We start from the raw sequence: 15,251 nt of genomic DNA, 5'->3' as shown, positions 1-15,251 counted from the left end.
GTGAAATTCAAGCCCCTCGAACCGAGCTGACATTTTGAGGACGGCGTTGCGGTAAGCTGCCATTTTCGGATCCTTGGCATCGAAGTCTCCGTTTATTTGGGATATTGCGAGGTTCGAGTCCCCGCGCACCTCTAGGTGTTGGATGCCCATGGATACTGCCATCCGGAGACCATGTAGAAGGGCCTCATATTCGGCTGCGTTGTTGGAGTCCGTGTACAGAATCTATAGTACGTATTGAACTGTGTCTCCTGTGGGGGACGTCAGAACGACACCAGCCCCCAGTCCGGCCAACATTTTGGAGCCGTCGAAATGCCTGATCCAATTTGAATATGTGCCGTACTCTTTAGGGAGTTCGGCCTCCATCCATTCTGTGACGAAATCGGCCAGAACTTGTGACTTGATGGCTCGTTGTGGCTTATAAGTTATGTTGAACGGGAGGAGCTCGATGGCCCATTTCGCAATCCGGCCCGTTGCGTCACGGTTGTTGATAATGTCGTTAAGTGGTACTTCCGAGGCTACTGTTATCGAACACTCTTGAAAGTAGTGTCGTAACTTCCGGGATGCCATGAATACCGCGTACGCAATCTTTTGATAATGCGGGTACCGTGATTCGCAGGGAGTGAGGACAGTGGACACATAATAGACAGGGCTTTGAAGGGGGAATTTGTGTCCGTCCGCTTCTCGTTCGACGACGAGCACTGCGCTTACAACCTGATGTGTTGCTGCGATGTACAATAGCATTGGTTCGCCGGTGTTTGGCGCGGCTAGGACTGGGTTTGTTGCCAGTATGGATTTTATTTCGTCGAGTTTGGCCTTGGCTGCGTCCGTCCATTTGAAGTGTTTGGTCCGCCGAAGGAGGCGGTAAAGGGGAAGGGCCTTTTCTCCCAAGCGGGAGATAAAGTGGCTTAGGGCCGCCACACATCCAGTTAACTTTTGTATTTGTTTGAGGTCCTTTGGGATATCCAATTGCGACAGAGCTCGGATCTTGGCTGGATTTGCTTCAATTCCTCTATTGGAAACAATGAAGCCTAAGAGCTTTCCGGTTGGGACGCCGAAAACGCATTTTTCCGGGTTGAGCTTGATGTCGTATGTTCGGAGATTATCAAATGTGAGCCTCAAGTCATCTACTAGAGATTCAACATGTCTTGTTTTGACGACCACATCATCTACGTATGCCTCCATTGTTTTACCGATCTGGCTTGTCAGACATGTCTGAATCATGCGCTAATATGTTGCGCCGGTGTTTTTGAGCCCAAAGGGTATCATGTTGAAGTAGAATGGCCCGTATGGTGTGATAAATGCCGTTGCGGCTTGGTCTGATTCTGCCATCTTGATTTGATTGTAGCCAGAATATGCGTCAAGGAAACACAACGAATCGTGTCCTGCGGTGGCATCGATAATTTGATCGATGCGGGGGAGAGGGAAGGGATCCTTTGGGCAAGCCTTGTTGAGGTCTTTAAAATCGACACACAGGCGCCAGGATTTGTCCTTCTTTGGTATCATCACCAGGTTTGCTAGCAAGTCCGGATGTTTTATATCTCTGATGAATCCGGCCTCCAATAGCTTTGCTAGCTCCTCTCCCATAGCCTATCTCTTAGGTTCGGAAAAACGCCGAAGAGCCTGTTTGACAGGTTTGAATCCTGTTTGGATATTTAAGCTGTGCTCGGCCAGCCTGCGTTTGATTCCTGGCATGTCCGAAGGATGCCAGGAGAAAATGTCCCAGTTCTCCCGTAGGAACTCTCGCAATGCGGCGTCGACATCAGGGTTTAACTGTGCCCCGATGGAAGCTGTTTTGTTGGGGTCCGTTGGATGGACTTGGAATTTGACTATTTCGTCCACTAGTTTAAAGGAGGTGGACTTGGATCTTTTGTCGAGTACCACATCGCCCCTATTCACGGTAGAGCGCAGCGCAGTCAGTTCCTTGGCCGCTAGGGCTTTGGATAGTGCCTCGAGGGCCACTGCGGCTGTCTTGTTTTCAGCGCGGAGTGCTACATCCGGATCACTAGCGAGAGTGATGATCCTGTTAGGCCCGGGCATCTTGAGCTTCATGTACCCGTAATGGGGTATTGCTTGGAAGATTGTGAATGCTTCCCGCCCTAGCAAAGCGTGATAACCACTACTGAACGGGGCCACGTGGAACGTGACTTCTTCCGACCTGTAATTGTCCTGCGTGCCGAACACCACATCTAGTGTGATTTTTCCTGTACAGTGCGCTTCCCGACTGGGGATTATTCCTCTAAAGGTTGTGCTACTTCGCATGATGCGGTTCCGGTCTATACCCATTTTTTTGGAGGGTTTCCTCATAGATGAGGTTCAATCCGCTGCCGCCGTCCATGAGTACCTTGGTGAGACGAAAGCCGTCCACTATTGGACTGAGGACCAATGCGGCTGGTGCTCGGGCTGTTCAGAATTTAGGTTCATCACTGGCGTTGAAGGTAATGGCCGTGTCACTCCATGGGTTTATTTTTGCTACTTGGTAGACTTCGGCAAGGCTGCGGAGTGTCCTTTTTCGCATGTTATTTGATGCGAAGGTCTCTAAGACTGTTAATACCGTATTGGTGTCTCTAGGGTAGCTTTCTGTGGCTTCCGGGATTAGGAGGTTTTCGCCAATTTTAGCCACCTGCCGGAGTATCCAACATGCTCTAAGGCTGTGAGTTGGTGTGGTGTCCTCTGTACTATGAATTTTACAGGGTCCATTAAGCCATCCTTCCAGTATGGTTCCATGCCCTATAGAGGGTTTTTGCCTTTTGGTGTTTGACCCGGGTGTCTGGCGATGATGCACCCTTTTATTTCGGACTGGGCTTGCATTAAGGGCCGGATTGTCCCAAAATTTTGTTTCGGTTTTCCGGGCGCTTTCCATCGCACAGTACTTTCGTACTATGGACGCTAAGTCAATGAAGTGTGTAATATCACGGCGACTTATGGCGTTGAGTATTCCCTTGTCCATGCAATTATTGTAGAAGGATGAAATTGCGTCTTCCTCGCGGTAGCCCCTTATCCTGTACATAACCAGGGGGAATCTGGCCCAGTAATGATAAACCGTTTCTTTGGGCTCTTGCCTGATTTGGGATAGATCGCTAATGTTCGGGTGGGTGGGTGGAATTGAATCCGGAGCCTTACCCCTTCTGATGCTCAGAGGCCGAGGAATTTCCAAACTCGAAAGTTTGGATTCCTGGATGTCGTCCAATGAATCCAGTTCGTCGCCTGATTCTCGTTTCAGGTCTTGAGTGATATCCTCCCCTCCGCGAACATCCGGCTTGGAGGGATCGGGAATCCGGACGTAACGAGTCCTTAGGATAGATGAAGGGTCGCCGCACTGTCCCTCTACCATGGCAACGTGATGGGTGGCTTGGGGAGAGTTAATCTCTCTCAGATCGGTTTTAGGCCCAATCTGGTCATAATCCGTAGCGACTCCCAGGGCGGTGAAGCGATCCAAGAGCTCGTTTATGGAGGAAAGCTCTATTGGATTTAACTGCTCGGCAAGTTCTGAGTTGACATGAAGATTGTTTTCGATGGCTCGAGAGGTCATCGTCGGCGTAGAAGCCGAACAGGTGGTCATAAGAAAACCACCTAGCCGGAGGGTTTGGCCGACAGCCAAAGCTCCCTGAGCAACGGTGCCGTCTTTAAAGACTGGGCGAGGCATCCTTCCTGATGGCGACGACACAGAGGAACTCTCAATGAAAGCACCAATGTCGGTGTCAAAACCGGCGGATCTCGGGTAGGGGGTCCCGGACTGTGCGTCTAGGCCGGATGGTAACAGGAGGCAGGGGACACGAAGTATTACCCAGGTTTGGGCCCTCTCGATGGAGATAAAACCCTACGTCCTGCTTGATTAATATTGATGATATGGGTAGTACAAGAGTTGATCTACCACGAGATCAGAGAGGCTAAACCCTAGAAGCTAGCCTATGGTATGATTGTTGATGTGTATGTTGTCCTACGGACTAAAACCCTTCGGTTTATATAGACACCAAAGAGGGTTAGGGTTACATAAAGTCGGTTACAATGGTAGGAGATATGAACATCCGTATCACCAAGCTTGCCTTCCACGCCAAGGAAAGTCCCTTCCGGACACGGGACGGAGTCTTCAATCTTGTATCTTCATAGTCCAGGAGTCCGGCTGAAGGTATAGTTCGGCTATCCGAACACCCCCTAATCTAGGACTCCCTCAGGCACCTCTTCCCATTGCAAGATAAATAGAAATACGAGGCTATAAGAGATCATGCATATAAGAGATCAAAGAAACTCAAATATCCTTCATGGATATAAAAAGATATGACTGATCATAAACTCAAAGTTCATCAGATCCCAACAAACACACCACAAAAGAGTTACATCATATGAATCTCCAAGACACCATTGTATTGAGAATCAAGAGAGAGAGAAGAAGCCATCTAGCTACTAACTACGGACCCGAAGGTCAACAAAGAACTACTCACGCATCATCGGAGAGGCACCAATGGAGATGGTGAACCCCATCTGAGATGGTGTCTAGATTGGATCTGGTGGTTCTGGACTCTACGACGGCTGGATGAATATTTCATCGACTCCCCTAGGGTTTTGGGAATATTTGGGTATTTATATAGCAATGAGGCGGTCTGGGGGCACCCGAGGTGGGCACAACCCACCAGGGCGCGCCTGGGCCTCCTGGAGCACCCTGGTGGTTGTCCCCTCCTTGGGCCTCTCCCCAGGTGCAACCAGGGCCCAACATGTTCCTTCTGGTGCATAAAAAATCTCCGTAAAGTTTCATGGCATTTGGACTCCGTCTGATATTGATTTTCTGTGATGTAAAAAACACAGAAAAACCAGGAATTGGCACTTGGCACTATGTCAATAGGTTAGTACCAAAAAATGTTACGAAATGACTATAAAATGATTATAAAACATCCAAGATTGATAATATAAGAGCATGGAACAATCAAAAATTATAGATACGTTGGAGACCTATCAGCATCCCCAAGTTTAACTCCTACTCATCCTCGAGTAGGTAAGTGATAAAAACAGAATTTTTGATGTGGAGTGATGTTTAACATGTCATATCATATTCTTTTCTTTATAGCATGGGAAATTGGACTTTTTATGTGATTCAAAGCAATAGTCTAGTGTTGATATAATAATTTAGATACTCAAGCATATCAACAAGCAACCATGTCTTTTAAAATATTAATGATAAAATAAGTTATCCCTACAAAATCATATAGTCTTGTCATGCTCTATCTTCTTAACACAAAGTATTTATCATGCACAACCTCGATGACAAGTCGAGTAATTGCTTCGTACTTTTTAACGCGCTTCAGCTTTTTCAACTCTTACGCAATACATGAGCGCATGCCATGGATATAGCACTATGGGTGGAATAGAGTATGATGATAGGGGTAAATATAGAGAAGACAAAAAGGTAAGAAAGTCTCACATCGATGCGGCTAACCAACGGGCTATGGAGATGCCCATCAATCGATATCAACGTGAGGAGTAGGGATTTCCATGCAACGAGTTCACTAAGAGCTATAAGTGTATGAAAGCTCAATATGAAAACTAAGTGGGTGTGCATGTAATCCTATAATGAAAAATTCCCACTAGTATATGAAAGTGACAACATAGGAGACTCTCCATATGAAAAATTGTTGGGGAACGTAGTAATTTCAACAAAATTCCTACGCACACGCAAGATCATGGTGATGCATAGCAACGAGAGGGGAGAGTGTGATCTACGTATCCTCGTAGACCGACAGCGGAAGCGCTATGGCAAAGCGGTTGATGTAGTCGTACGTCTTCACAGCCTGATCGATCAAGCACCGAAACTACGGCACCTCTGAGTTTTAGCACACGTTCAGCTCGATGACAATCCCCGGACTCCGATCCAGCAAAGTGTCGGGGAAGAGTTCCGTCAGCACGACGGCGTGGTGATGATCTTGATGTTCTACCGTCGCAGGGCTTCGCCTAAGCACCGCTACAATATTATCGAGGAGTATGGTGGAAGGGGGCACCGCACACGGCTAAGAAAACGATCACGTGGATCAACTTGTGTGTCTAGGGGTGCCCCCTGCCCCTGTATATGAAGGAGCAAGGGGAGGAGGCCGGCCGGCCCTATGGCGCGCCAAAGAGGAGGAGTCCTCCTCCTAGTAGGAGTAGGACTCCCCTCTTTCCTACTCTTACTAGGAGGGGGAAAGGAAGGGGGAGAGGGAGAAGGAAAGGGGGGCGCCGCCCCCCTCTCCTAGTCCAATTCGGACCAGAGGGGGAGGGGGCGCGCGGCCCACCCTGGCCGCCCCTCTCTCTCTCCACTAAGGCCCATAAGGCCCATTACTTCTCCCGGGGGGGTTCCGGTAACCCTCCGGCACTCCCGTTTTCTCTGAAATCACCCGGAACACTTTCGGTGTCCGAATATAGTCGTCCAATATATCAATCTTTATGTTTGGACCATTTCGAGACTCCTCGTCATGTCCGTGGTCACATCCGGGACTCCGAACTAACTTCGGTACATCAAAACTCATAAACTCATAATATAACTATCATCGAAACCTTAAGCGTGCGGACCCTACGGGTTCGAGAACAATGTAGACATGACCGAGACATGTCTTCGGTCAATAACCAATAGCGGAACCTGGATGCTCATATTGGCTCCCACATATTCTACGAAGATCTTTATCGGTCAGACCGCATAACAACATACGTTGTTCCCTTTGTCATCGGTATGTTACTTGCCCGAGATTCGATCGTCAGTATCTTAATACCTAGTTCAATCTCGTTACCGGCAAGTCTCTTTACTCGTTTCGTAATACATCATCTCACAACTAACTCATTAGTTGCAATGCTTGCAAGGCTTATGTGATGTGCATTACCGAGAGGGCTCAGAGATACCTCTCTGACAATCGGAGTGACAAATCCTAATCTCGAAATATGCCAACCCAACATTTACCTTTGGAGACACCTATAGAGCTCCTTTATAATCACCCAGTTACGTTGTGACGTTTGGTAGCACACAAAGTGTTCCTCCGGCAAACGGGAGTTGCATAATCTCATAGTCATAGGAACATGTATAAGTCATGAACAAAGCAATAGCAACACACTAAATGATCGGGTGCTAAGCTAATGGAATGGGTCATGTCAATCACATCATTCTCCTAATAATGTGATCCCGTTAATCAAATGACAACACATGTCTATGGTTAGGAAACATAACCATCTTTGATTAACGAGCTAGTCAAAGTAGAGGCATACTAGTGACGTTTAGTTTGTCTATGTATTCACACAAGTATTATGTTTCCGGATAATACAATTCTAGCATGAATAATAAACATTTATCATGATATAAGGAAATAAAATAATAACATTATTATTGCCTCTAGGGCATATTTCCTTCAGTCTCCCACTTGCACTAGAGTCAATAATCTAGATTACACAATAATGATTCTAACACCCATGGAGCTTTGGTGCTGATCATGTTTTGCTCGTGGAAGAGGCTTAGTTAACGGGTCTGCAACATTCAGATCCGTATGTATCTTGCAAATCTCTATGTCTCCCACCTGGACTAGATCCCGGATGGAATTGAAGCGTCTCTTGATGTGCTTGGTTCTCTTGTGAAATGTAGATTCCTTTGCCAAGGCAATTGAACCAGTATTGTCACAAAAGATTTTCATTAGACCCGATGCACTAGGTATGACACCTAGATCGGATATGAACTCCTTCATCCAGACTCCTTCGTTTGTTGCTTCTGAAGCAGCTATGTACTCCTCTTCACATGTAGATCCCGCCACAACGCTTTGTTTAGAACTGCACCAACTAACAGCTCCATCGTTTAATGTAAACTCGTATCCGGTTTGCGATTTAGAATCATCCGGATCAGTGTCAAAGCTTGCATCAACGTAACCATTTACGATGAGCTCTTTGTCACCTCCATATATGAGAAACATATCCTTAGTCCTTTTCAGGTATTTCAGGATGTTCTTGACCACTGTCCAGTGATCCACTCTTGGATTACTTTGGTACCTCCCTGCTAGACTTATAGCAAGACACACATCAGGTCTGGTACACAGCATTGCATACATGATAGAGCCTATGGCTGAAGCATAGGGAACATCTTTCATTTTCTCTCTATCTTCTGCATTGGTCGGGCATTGAGTCTTACTCAATTTCACACCTTGTAACACAGGCAAGAATCCTTTCTTTGCTTGATCCATTTTGAACTTCTTCGAAATTTTGTCAAGGTATGTGCTTTGTGAAAGTACAATTAAGCGTCTTGATCTATCTCTATAGATCTTAGTGCCCAATATGTAAGCAGCTTCACCGTGGTCTTTCATTGAAAAACTCTTATTCAAGTATCCCTTTATGCTATCCAGAAATTCTATATCATTTCCAATTAGTAATATGTCATCTACATATAATATCAGAAATGGTACAGAGCTCCCACTCACTTTCCTGTAAATACAGGCTTCTCCAAAAGTCTGTACAAAACCAAATGCTTTGATCACACTTTCAAAGCGTTTATTCCAACTCCGAGAGGCTTGCACCAGTCCATAAATGGATCACTGGAGCTTGCACACTTTGTTAGCTCCCTTTGGATCGACAAAACCTTCCGGCTGCATCATATACAACTCTTCTTCCAGAAATCCATTCAGGAATGAAGTTTTGGCATCCATCTGCCAAATTTCATAATCATAAAATGCGGCAATTGCTAACATGATTCGGACAGACTTAAGCATCGCTACGGGTGAGAAGGTCTCATTGTAGTCAATCCCTTGAACTTGTCGAAAACCTTTTGCGACAAGTCGAGCTTTGTAGACAGTAACATTACCGTTAGCGTCAGTCTTCTTCTTGAAGATCCATTTATTCTCAATTGCTTGCCGATCTTTGGGCAAGTCAACCAAAGTCCACACTTTGTTCTCATACATGGATCCCATCTCAGATTACATGGCTTCAAGCCATTTTGCGGAATCTGGGCTCACCATCGCTTCTCCATAGTTCATAGGTTCATCATGATCTAATAGCATGACTTCCAGAACAGGATTACCGTACCACTCTGGTGCGGATCTTACTCTGGTTGATCTACGAGGTTCAGTAGTATCTTGTTCTGAAGTTTCATGATCATCATCATTAGCTTCCTCACTAATTGGTGTAGGTGTCACAGAAACTGGTTTCTGTGATGTACTACTTTCCAATAAGGGAGCAGGTACAGTTACCTCATCAAGTTCTACTTTCCTCCCACTCACTTCTTTCGAGAGAAACTCCTTCTCTAGAAAGTTTCCGATTTTAGCAACAAAAGTCTTGCCTTCGGATCTGTGATAGAAGGTGTATCCAATAGTTTCCTTTGGATATCCTATGAAGACACATTTCTCCGATTTGGGTTCAAGCTTATCAGGTTGAAGTTTTTTCACATAAGCATCGCAGCCCCAAACTTTCAGAAACGACAACTTTGGTTTCTTGCCAAACCACAGTTCATAAGGCATCGTCTCAACAGATTTTGATGGTGCCCTATTTAACGTGAATGCGGCCGTCTCTAGAGCATAACCCCAAAAAGATAGCAGTAAATCAGTAAGAGACATCATAGATCGCACCATATCAAGTAAGGTACGATTACGACGTTCGGACACACCATTACGCTGTGGTGTTCCGGGTGGCGTGAGTTGTGAAACTATTCCACATTGTTTCAAATGTACACCAAACTCGTAACTCAAATATTCTCCTCCACGATCAGATCGTAGGAATTTTATTTTCTTGTTACGATGATTTTCAACTTCACTCTGAAATTCTTTGAACTTTTCAAATGTTTCAGACTTATGTTTCATTAAGTAGATATACCCATATCTGCTTAAGTCATTTGTGAAGGTGAGAAAATAACGATATCCACCACGAGCCTCAACATTCATCGGACCACATACATCTGTATGTATGATTTCCAATAAATCTGTTGCTCTCTCCATAGTAACGGAGAACGGTGTTTTTGTCATCTTACCCATAAGGCACGGTTCGCAAGTACCAAGTGATTCATAATCAAGTGGTTCCAAAAGTCCATCAGTATGGAGTTTCTTCATGCGCTTTATACCGATATGACCTAAACTGCAGTGCCACAAAAAATTTGCACTATCATTATCAACTCTGCATCTTTTGGCTTCAACATTATGAATATGTGTGTCACTACGATCGAGATTTAATAAGAATAGACCATTCTTCATGGGTGCATGACCATAAAAGATTTTACTCATATAAATAGAACAACCATTATTCTCTTATTTAAATGAATAACCGTCTCGCATCAAACAAGATCCAGATATAATGTTCATGCTCAATGCTAGCACCAAATAACAATTATTTAGGTCTAATATTAATCCCGAAGGTAGATGTAGAGGTAGCGTGCCGACCGCGATCACATCGACTTTGGAACCATTTCCCACGCGCATCGTCACCTCGTCCTTAGCCAATCTTCGCTTAATCCGTAGTCCCTGTTTCGAGTTGCAAATGTTAGCAACAGAACCAGTATCAAATACCCAGGTGCTACTGCGAGCATTAGTAAGGTACACATCAATAACATGTATATCGCATATACCTTTGTTCACCTTGCCATCATTCTTATCCGCCAAATACTTGGGGCAGTTCCGCTTCCAGTGACCAGTCTGCTTGCAGTAGAAGCACTCAGTTTCAGGCTTAGGTCCAGATTTGGGTTTCTTCTCTTGAGCAGCAACTTGCTTGCTGTTCTTTTTGAAGTTTCCCTTCTTCTTCCCTTTGCCCTTTCTCTTGAAACTAGTGGTCTTGTTGACCATCAACACTTGATGCTCCTTTTTGATTTCTACCTCCGCAGCTTTCAGCATTGCGAAGAGCTCGAGAATAGTCTTATTCATCCCTTGCATATTATAGTTCATCACGAAGCTCTTGTAGCTAGGTGGAAGTGATTGGAGAATTCTGTCAATGACGCAATCATCTGGAACATTAACTCCCAATTGAATCAAGTGATTATTATACCCAGACATTTTGAGTATATGCTCACTGACAGAACTGTTCTCCTCCATCTTGCAGCTATAGAACTTATTGGAGACTTCATATCTCTCAATCCGGGCATTTGCTTGAAATATTAACTTCAACTCCTGGAACATCTCATATGCTCCATGACGTTCAAAACGTCGTTGAAGTCCCGATTCTAAGCCGTAAAACATGGCACACTGAACTATCGAGTAGTCATCAGCTTTGCTCTGCTAGACGTTCATAACATCTGGTGTTGCTCCAGCAGCAGGCCTGGCACCCAACGGTGCTTCCAGGACGTAATTCTTCTGTGCAGCAATGAGGATAATCCTCAAGTTATGGACCCAGTCCGTGTAATTGCTACCATCATCTTTCAACTTTGCTTTCTCAAGGAACGAATTAAAATTCAACGGAACAACAGCACGGGCCATCTATCCTCAATCAAACATAAACAAGCAAGATACTATCAGGTACTAAGTTCATGATAAATTTAAGTTCAATTAATCATAATACTAAATAACTCCCACTTAGATAGATATCCCTCTAATCCTCTAAGTGATCATGTGATCCAAATCAACTAAACCATGTCCGATCATCACGTGAGATGGAGTAGTTTCATTGGTGAACATCACTATGTTGATCATATCTACTATATGATTCACGCTCGACCTTTCGGTCTCCGTGTTCCGAGGCCATATCTGTATATGCTTGGCTCATCAAGTATAACCTGAGTATTCCGCGTGTGCAACTGTTTTGCACCCGTTGTATTTGAACGTAGAGCCTATCACACCCGATCATCACGTGGTGTCTCAGCACGAAGAACTTTCGCAACGGTGCATACTCAGGGAGAACACTTCTTGATAATTAGTGAGAGATCATCTTAAAATGCTACCGTCAATCAAAGCAAGATAAGATGCATAAAAGATAAACATCACATGCAATCAATATAAGTGATATGATATGGCCATCATCATCTTGTGCTTGTGATCTCCATCTTTGAAGCACCGTCATGATCACCATCGTCACCGGCGTGACACCTTGATCACCATCATAGCATCGTTGTCGTCTCGCCAATCTTATGCTTCCACGACTATCGCTACCGCTTAGTGATAAAGTAAAGCATTACAGTGCAGTTGCATTCCATACAATAGAGCGACAACCATATGGCTCCTGCCAGTTGCCGATAACTTGGTTAAAAACATGGTCATCTCATACAATAAATTTAGCATCATGTCTTGACCATATATTGAAGGAAATATGCCCTAGAGGCAATAATAAAGTTATTATTTATTTCCTTATAATCATGATAAATGTTTATTATTCATGCTAGAATTGTATTAACCGGAAACATAATACATGTGTGAATACATAGACAAACAAAGTGTCACTAGTATGCCTCTACTTGACTAGCTCGTTAATCAAAGATGGTTATGTTTCCTGACCATGAACAATGAGTTGTTATTTGATTAACGAGGTCACATCATTAGTGAATGATCTGATTGACATGACCCATTCCATTAGCTTAGCACCCGATCGTTTAGTATGTTGCTATTGCTTTCTTCATGACTTATACATGTTCCTATGACTATGAGATTATGCAACTCCCGTTTACCGGAGGAACACTTTGGATGCTACCAAACGTCACAACGTAACTGGGTGATTATAAAGGAGCATTACAGGTGTCTCCAAAGGTAGATGTTGGGTTGGCGTATTTCGAGATTAGGATTTGTCACTCCGATTGTCGGAGAGGTATCTCTGGCCCTCTCGGTAATACACATCACATAAGCCTATGCAAGCATTACAACTAATATGTTAGTTGTGGATGATGTATTACGGAACGAGTAAAGAGACTTGCCGGTAACGAGATTGAACTAGGTATTGAATACCGACGATCGACTCTCGGGCAAGTAACATACCGATGACAAAGGGAACAACGTATGTTGTTATGCGGTCTGACCGATAAAGATCTTCGTAGAATATGTAGGAGCCAATATGGGCATCCAGGTCCCGCTATTGGTTATTGACCGGAGACATGTCTCGGTCATGTCTACATTGTTCTCGAACCCGTAGGGTCCGCACGCTTAAGGTTACGATGACAGTTACATTATGAGTTTATGCATTTTGATGTACCGAAGGTTGTTCGGAGTCCCGGATGTGATCACGGACATGACGAGGAGTCTCGAAATGGTCGAGACGTAAAGATTGATATATTGGAAGCCTATGTTTGGACATCGGAAGTGTTCCGGGTGAAATCGGGATTTTACCGGGTTACCGGGAGGTTACCGGAACCCCCCGGGAGCCATATGGGCCTTCATGGGCCTTAGTGGAAAGGAGAAAGGGGCAGCCCAAGGGGGCTGCGCACCTCCCCCCTCCCCTAGTCCTATTAGGACTAGGAGAGGTGGCCGGCCACCCTTCTCCCCCTTTCCCCCTTGGGAATCCTAGTTTGAATAGGATTGGGGGGGAGTCCTACTCCCGGAAGGAGTAGGACTCCTCCTGCGCCCTCTCCCTGGCCGGCGCCCCTCTCCCCCCTTGGCTCCTTTATATACTGAGGTAGAGGCACCCTAGAACACACAAGTTGATCCACGTGATCTATTCCTTAGCCATGTGCGGTGCCCCCTGCCACCATATTCCTCGATAATACTGTAGCGGAGTTTAGGCGAAGCCCTGCTGCTGTAGTACATCAAGATCGTCACCACGCCGTCGTGCTGACAGAACTCTTCCCCGACACTTTGCTGGATCGGAGTCCGGGGATCGTCATCGAGCTGAACGTGTGCTCGAACTCGGAGGTGCCGTAGTTTCGGTGCTTGATCGGTTGGATCGTGAAGACGTACGACTACTTCCTCTACGTCGTGTCATCGCTTCCGCAGTCGGTCTGCGTTGGGTACGTAGACAACACTCTCCCCCTCATTGCTATGCATCACATGATCTTGCGTGTGCGTAGGAAATTTTTTGAAAGTACTACGAAACCCAACACATATCACATCACAACATGCGCTGCAAAAACAAGTTAGACGTCCTCTACTTTGTTATTGCAAGTTTTACGTGGCTGCTACGGGCTTAAGCTAGAACCAATCTTACCTACACATCAAAACCACAATGATAGTTTGTCAAGTTGGTGTTTTTTTAACCTTCACAAGGACCGGGCGTAGCCACACTCGGTTCAACTAAAGTTGGAGAAACTGACACCAGCTAGCCACCTTTGTGCAAAGCACGTCGGGAGAACCGGTCTCGCGTAAGCGTACGCGTAATGTCGGTCTGGGCCGCTTCGTCCAACAATACCGCCGAACCAAAGTATGACATGCTGGTAAGCAGTATGACTTATATCGCCCACAACTCACTTGTGTTCTACTCGTGCATATAACATCAACACATAAAACCTAGGCTCGGATGCCACTGTTGGGGAACGTAGTAATTTCAAAAAAATTCCTACGCACACGCAAGATCATGGTGATGCATAGCAACGAGAGGGGAGAGTGTGATCTACGTACCCTCGTAGACCGACAGCGGAAGCGTTATGACAACGCGGTTGATCTAGTAGTACGTCTTCATGGCTCGATCGATCAAGCACCGAAACTACGTCACCTCCGAGTTTTAGCACACGTTCAGCTCGATGACGATCCCCGGACTCCGATCCAGCAAAGTGTCGGGGAAGAGTTCCGTCAGCACGACGGCGTGGTGAAAATCTTGATGTTCTACCGTCGCAGGGCTTCGTCTAAGCACCACTACAATATTATCGAGGAGTATGGTGGAAGGGGGCACCGCACACGACTAAGAAAACGATCACGTGGATCAACTTGTGTGTCTAGGGGTGCCCCCTGCCCCTGTATATAAAGGAGAAAGGGGAGGAGGCCGGCCGGCCCTATGTCGCGCCAAGGAGGAGGAGGAGTCCTCCTAGTAGGAGTAGGAGTTCCCTCTTTCCTACTCCTACTAGGAGGGGAAAGGAAGGGGGAGAGGGAGAAGGAAAGGGGGGCGCCGCCCCCCCTCTCCTAGTCCAATTCGGACCAGAGGGGGAGGGGACGCGCGGCCCACCCTGGCCGCCCCTCTCTCTCTCCACTAAGGCCCATAAGGCCCATTACTTCTCCCGGGGGGGTTCCGGTAACCCTCCGGCACTCCGGTTTTCTCCGAAATCACCCGGAACACTTCCGGTGTCCGAATATAGTCGTCCAATATATCAATCTTTATGTCTTGACCATTTCTAGACTCCTCGTCATGTCCGTGATCACATCCGGGACTCCGAACTAACTTCGGTACATCAAAACTCATAAACTCATAATATAACTGTCATCAAAACCTTAAGCGTG

Source organism: Triticum urartu, chromosome 7 (assembly GCF_003073215.2).
Source record: "Triticum urartu cultivar G1812 chromosome 7, Tu2.1, whole genome shotgun sequence".
NCBI lineage: Eukaryota > Viridiplantae > Streptophyta > Magnoliopsida > Poales > Poaceae > Triticum > Triticum urartu.
This window is presented reverse-complemented; position numbering follows the sequence as displayed.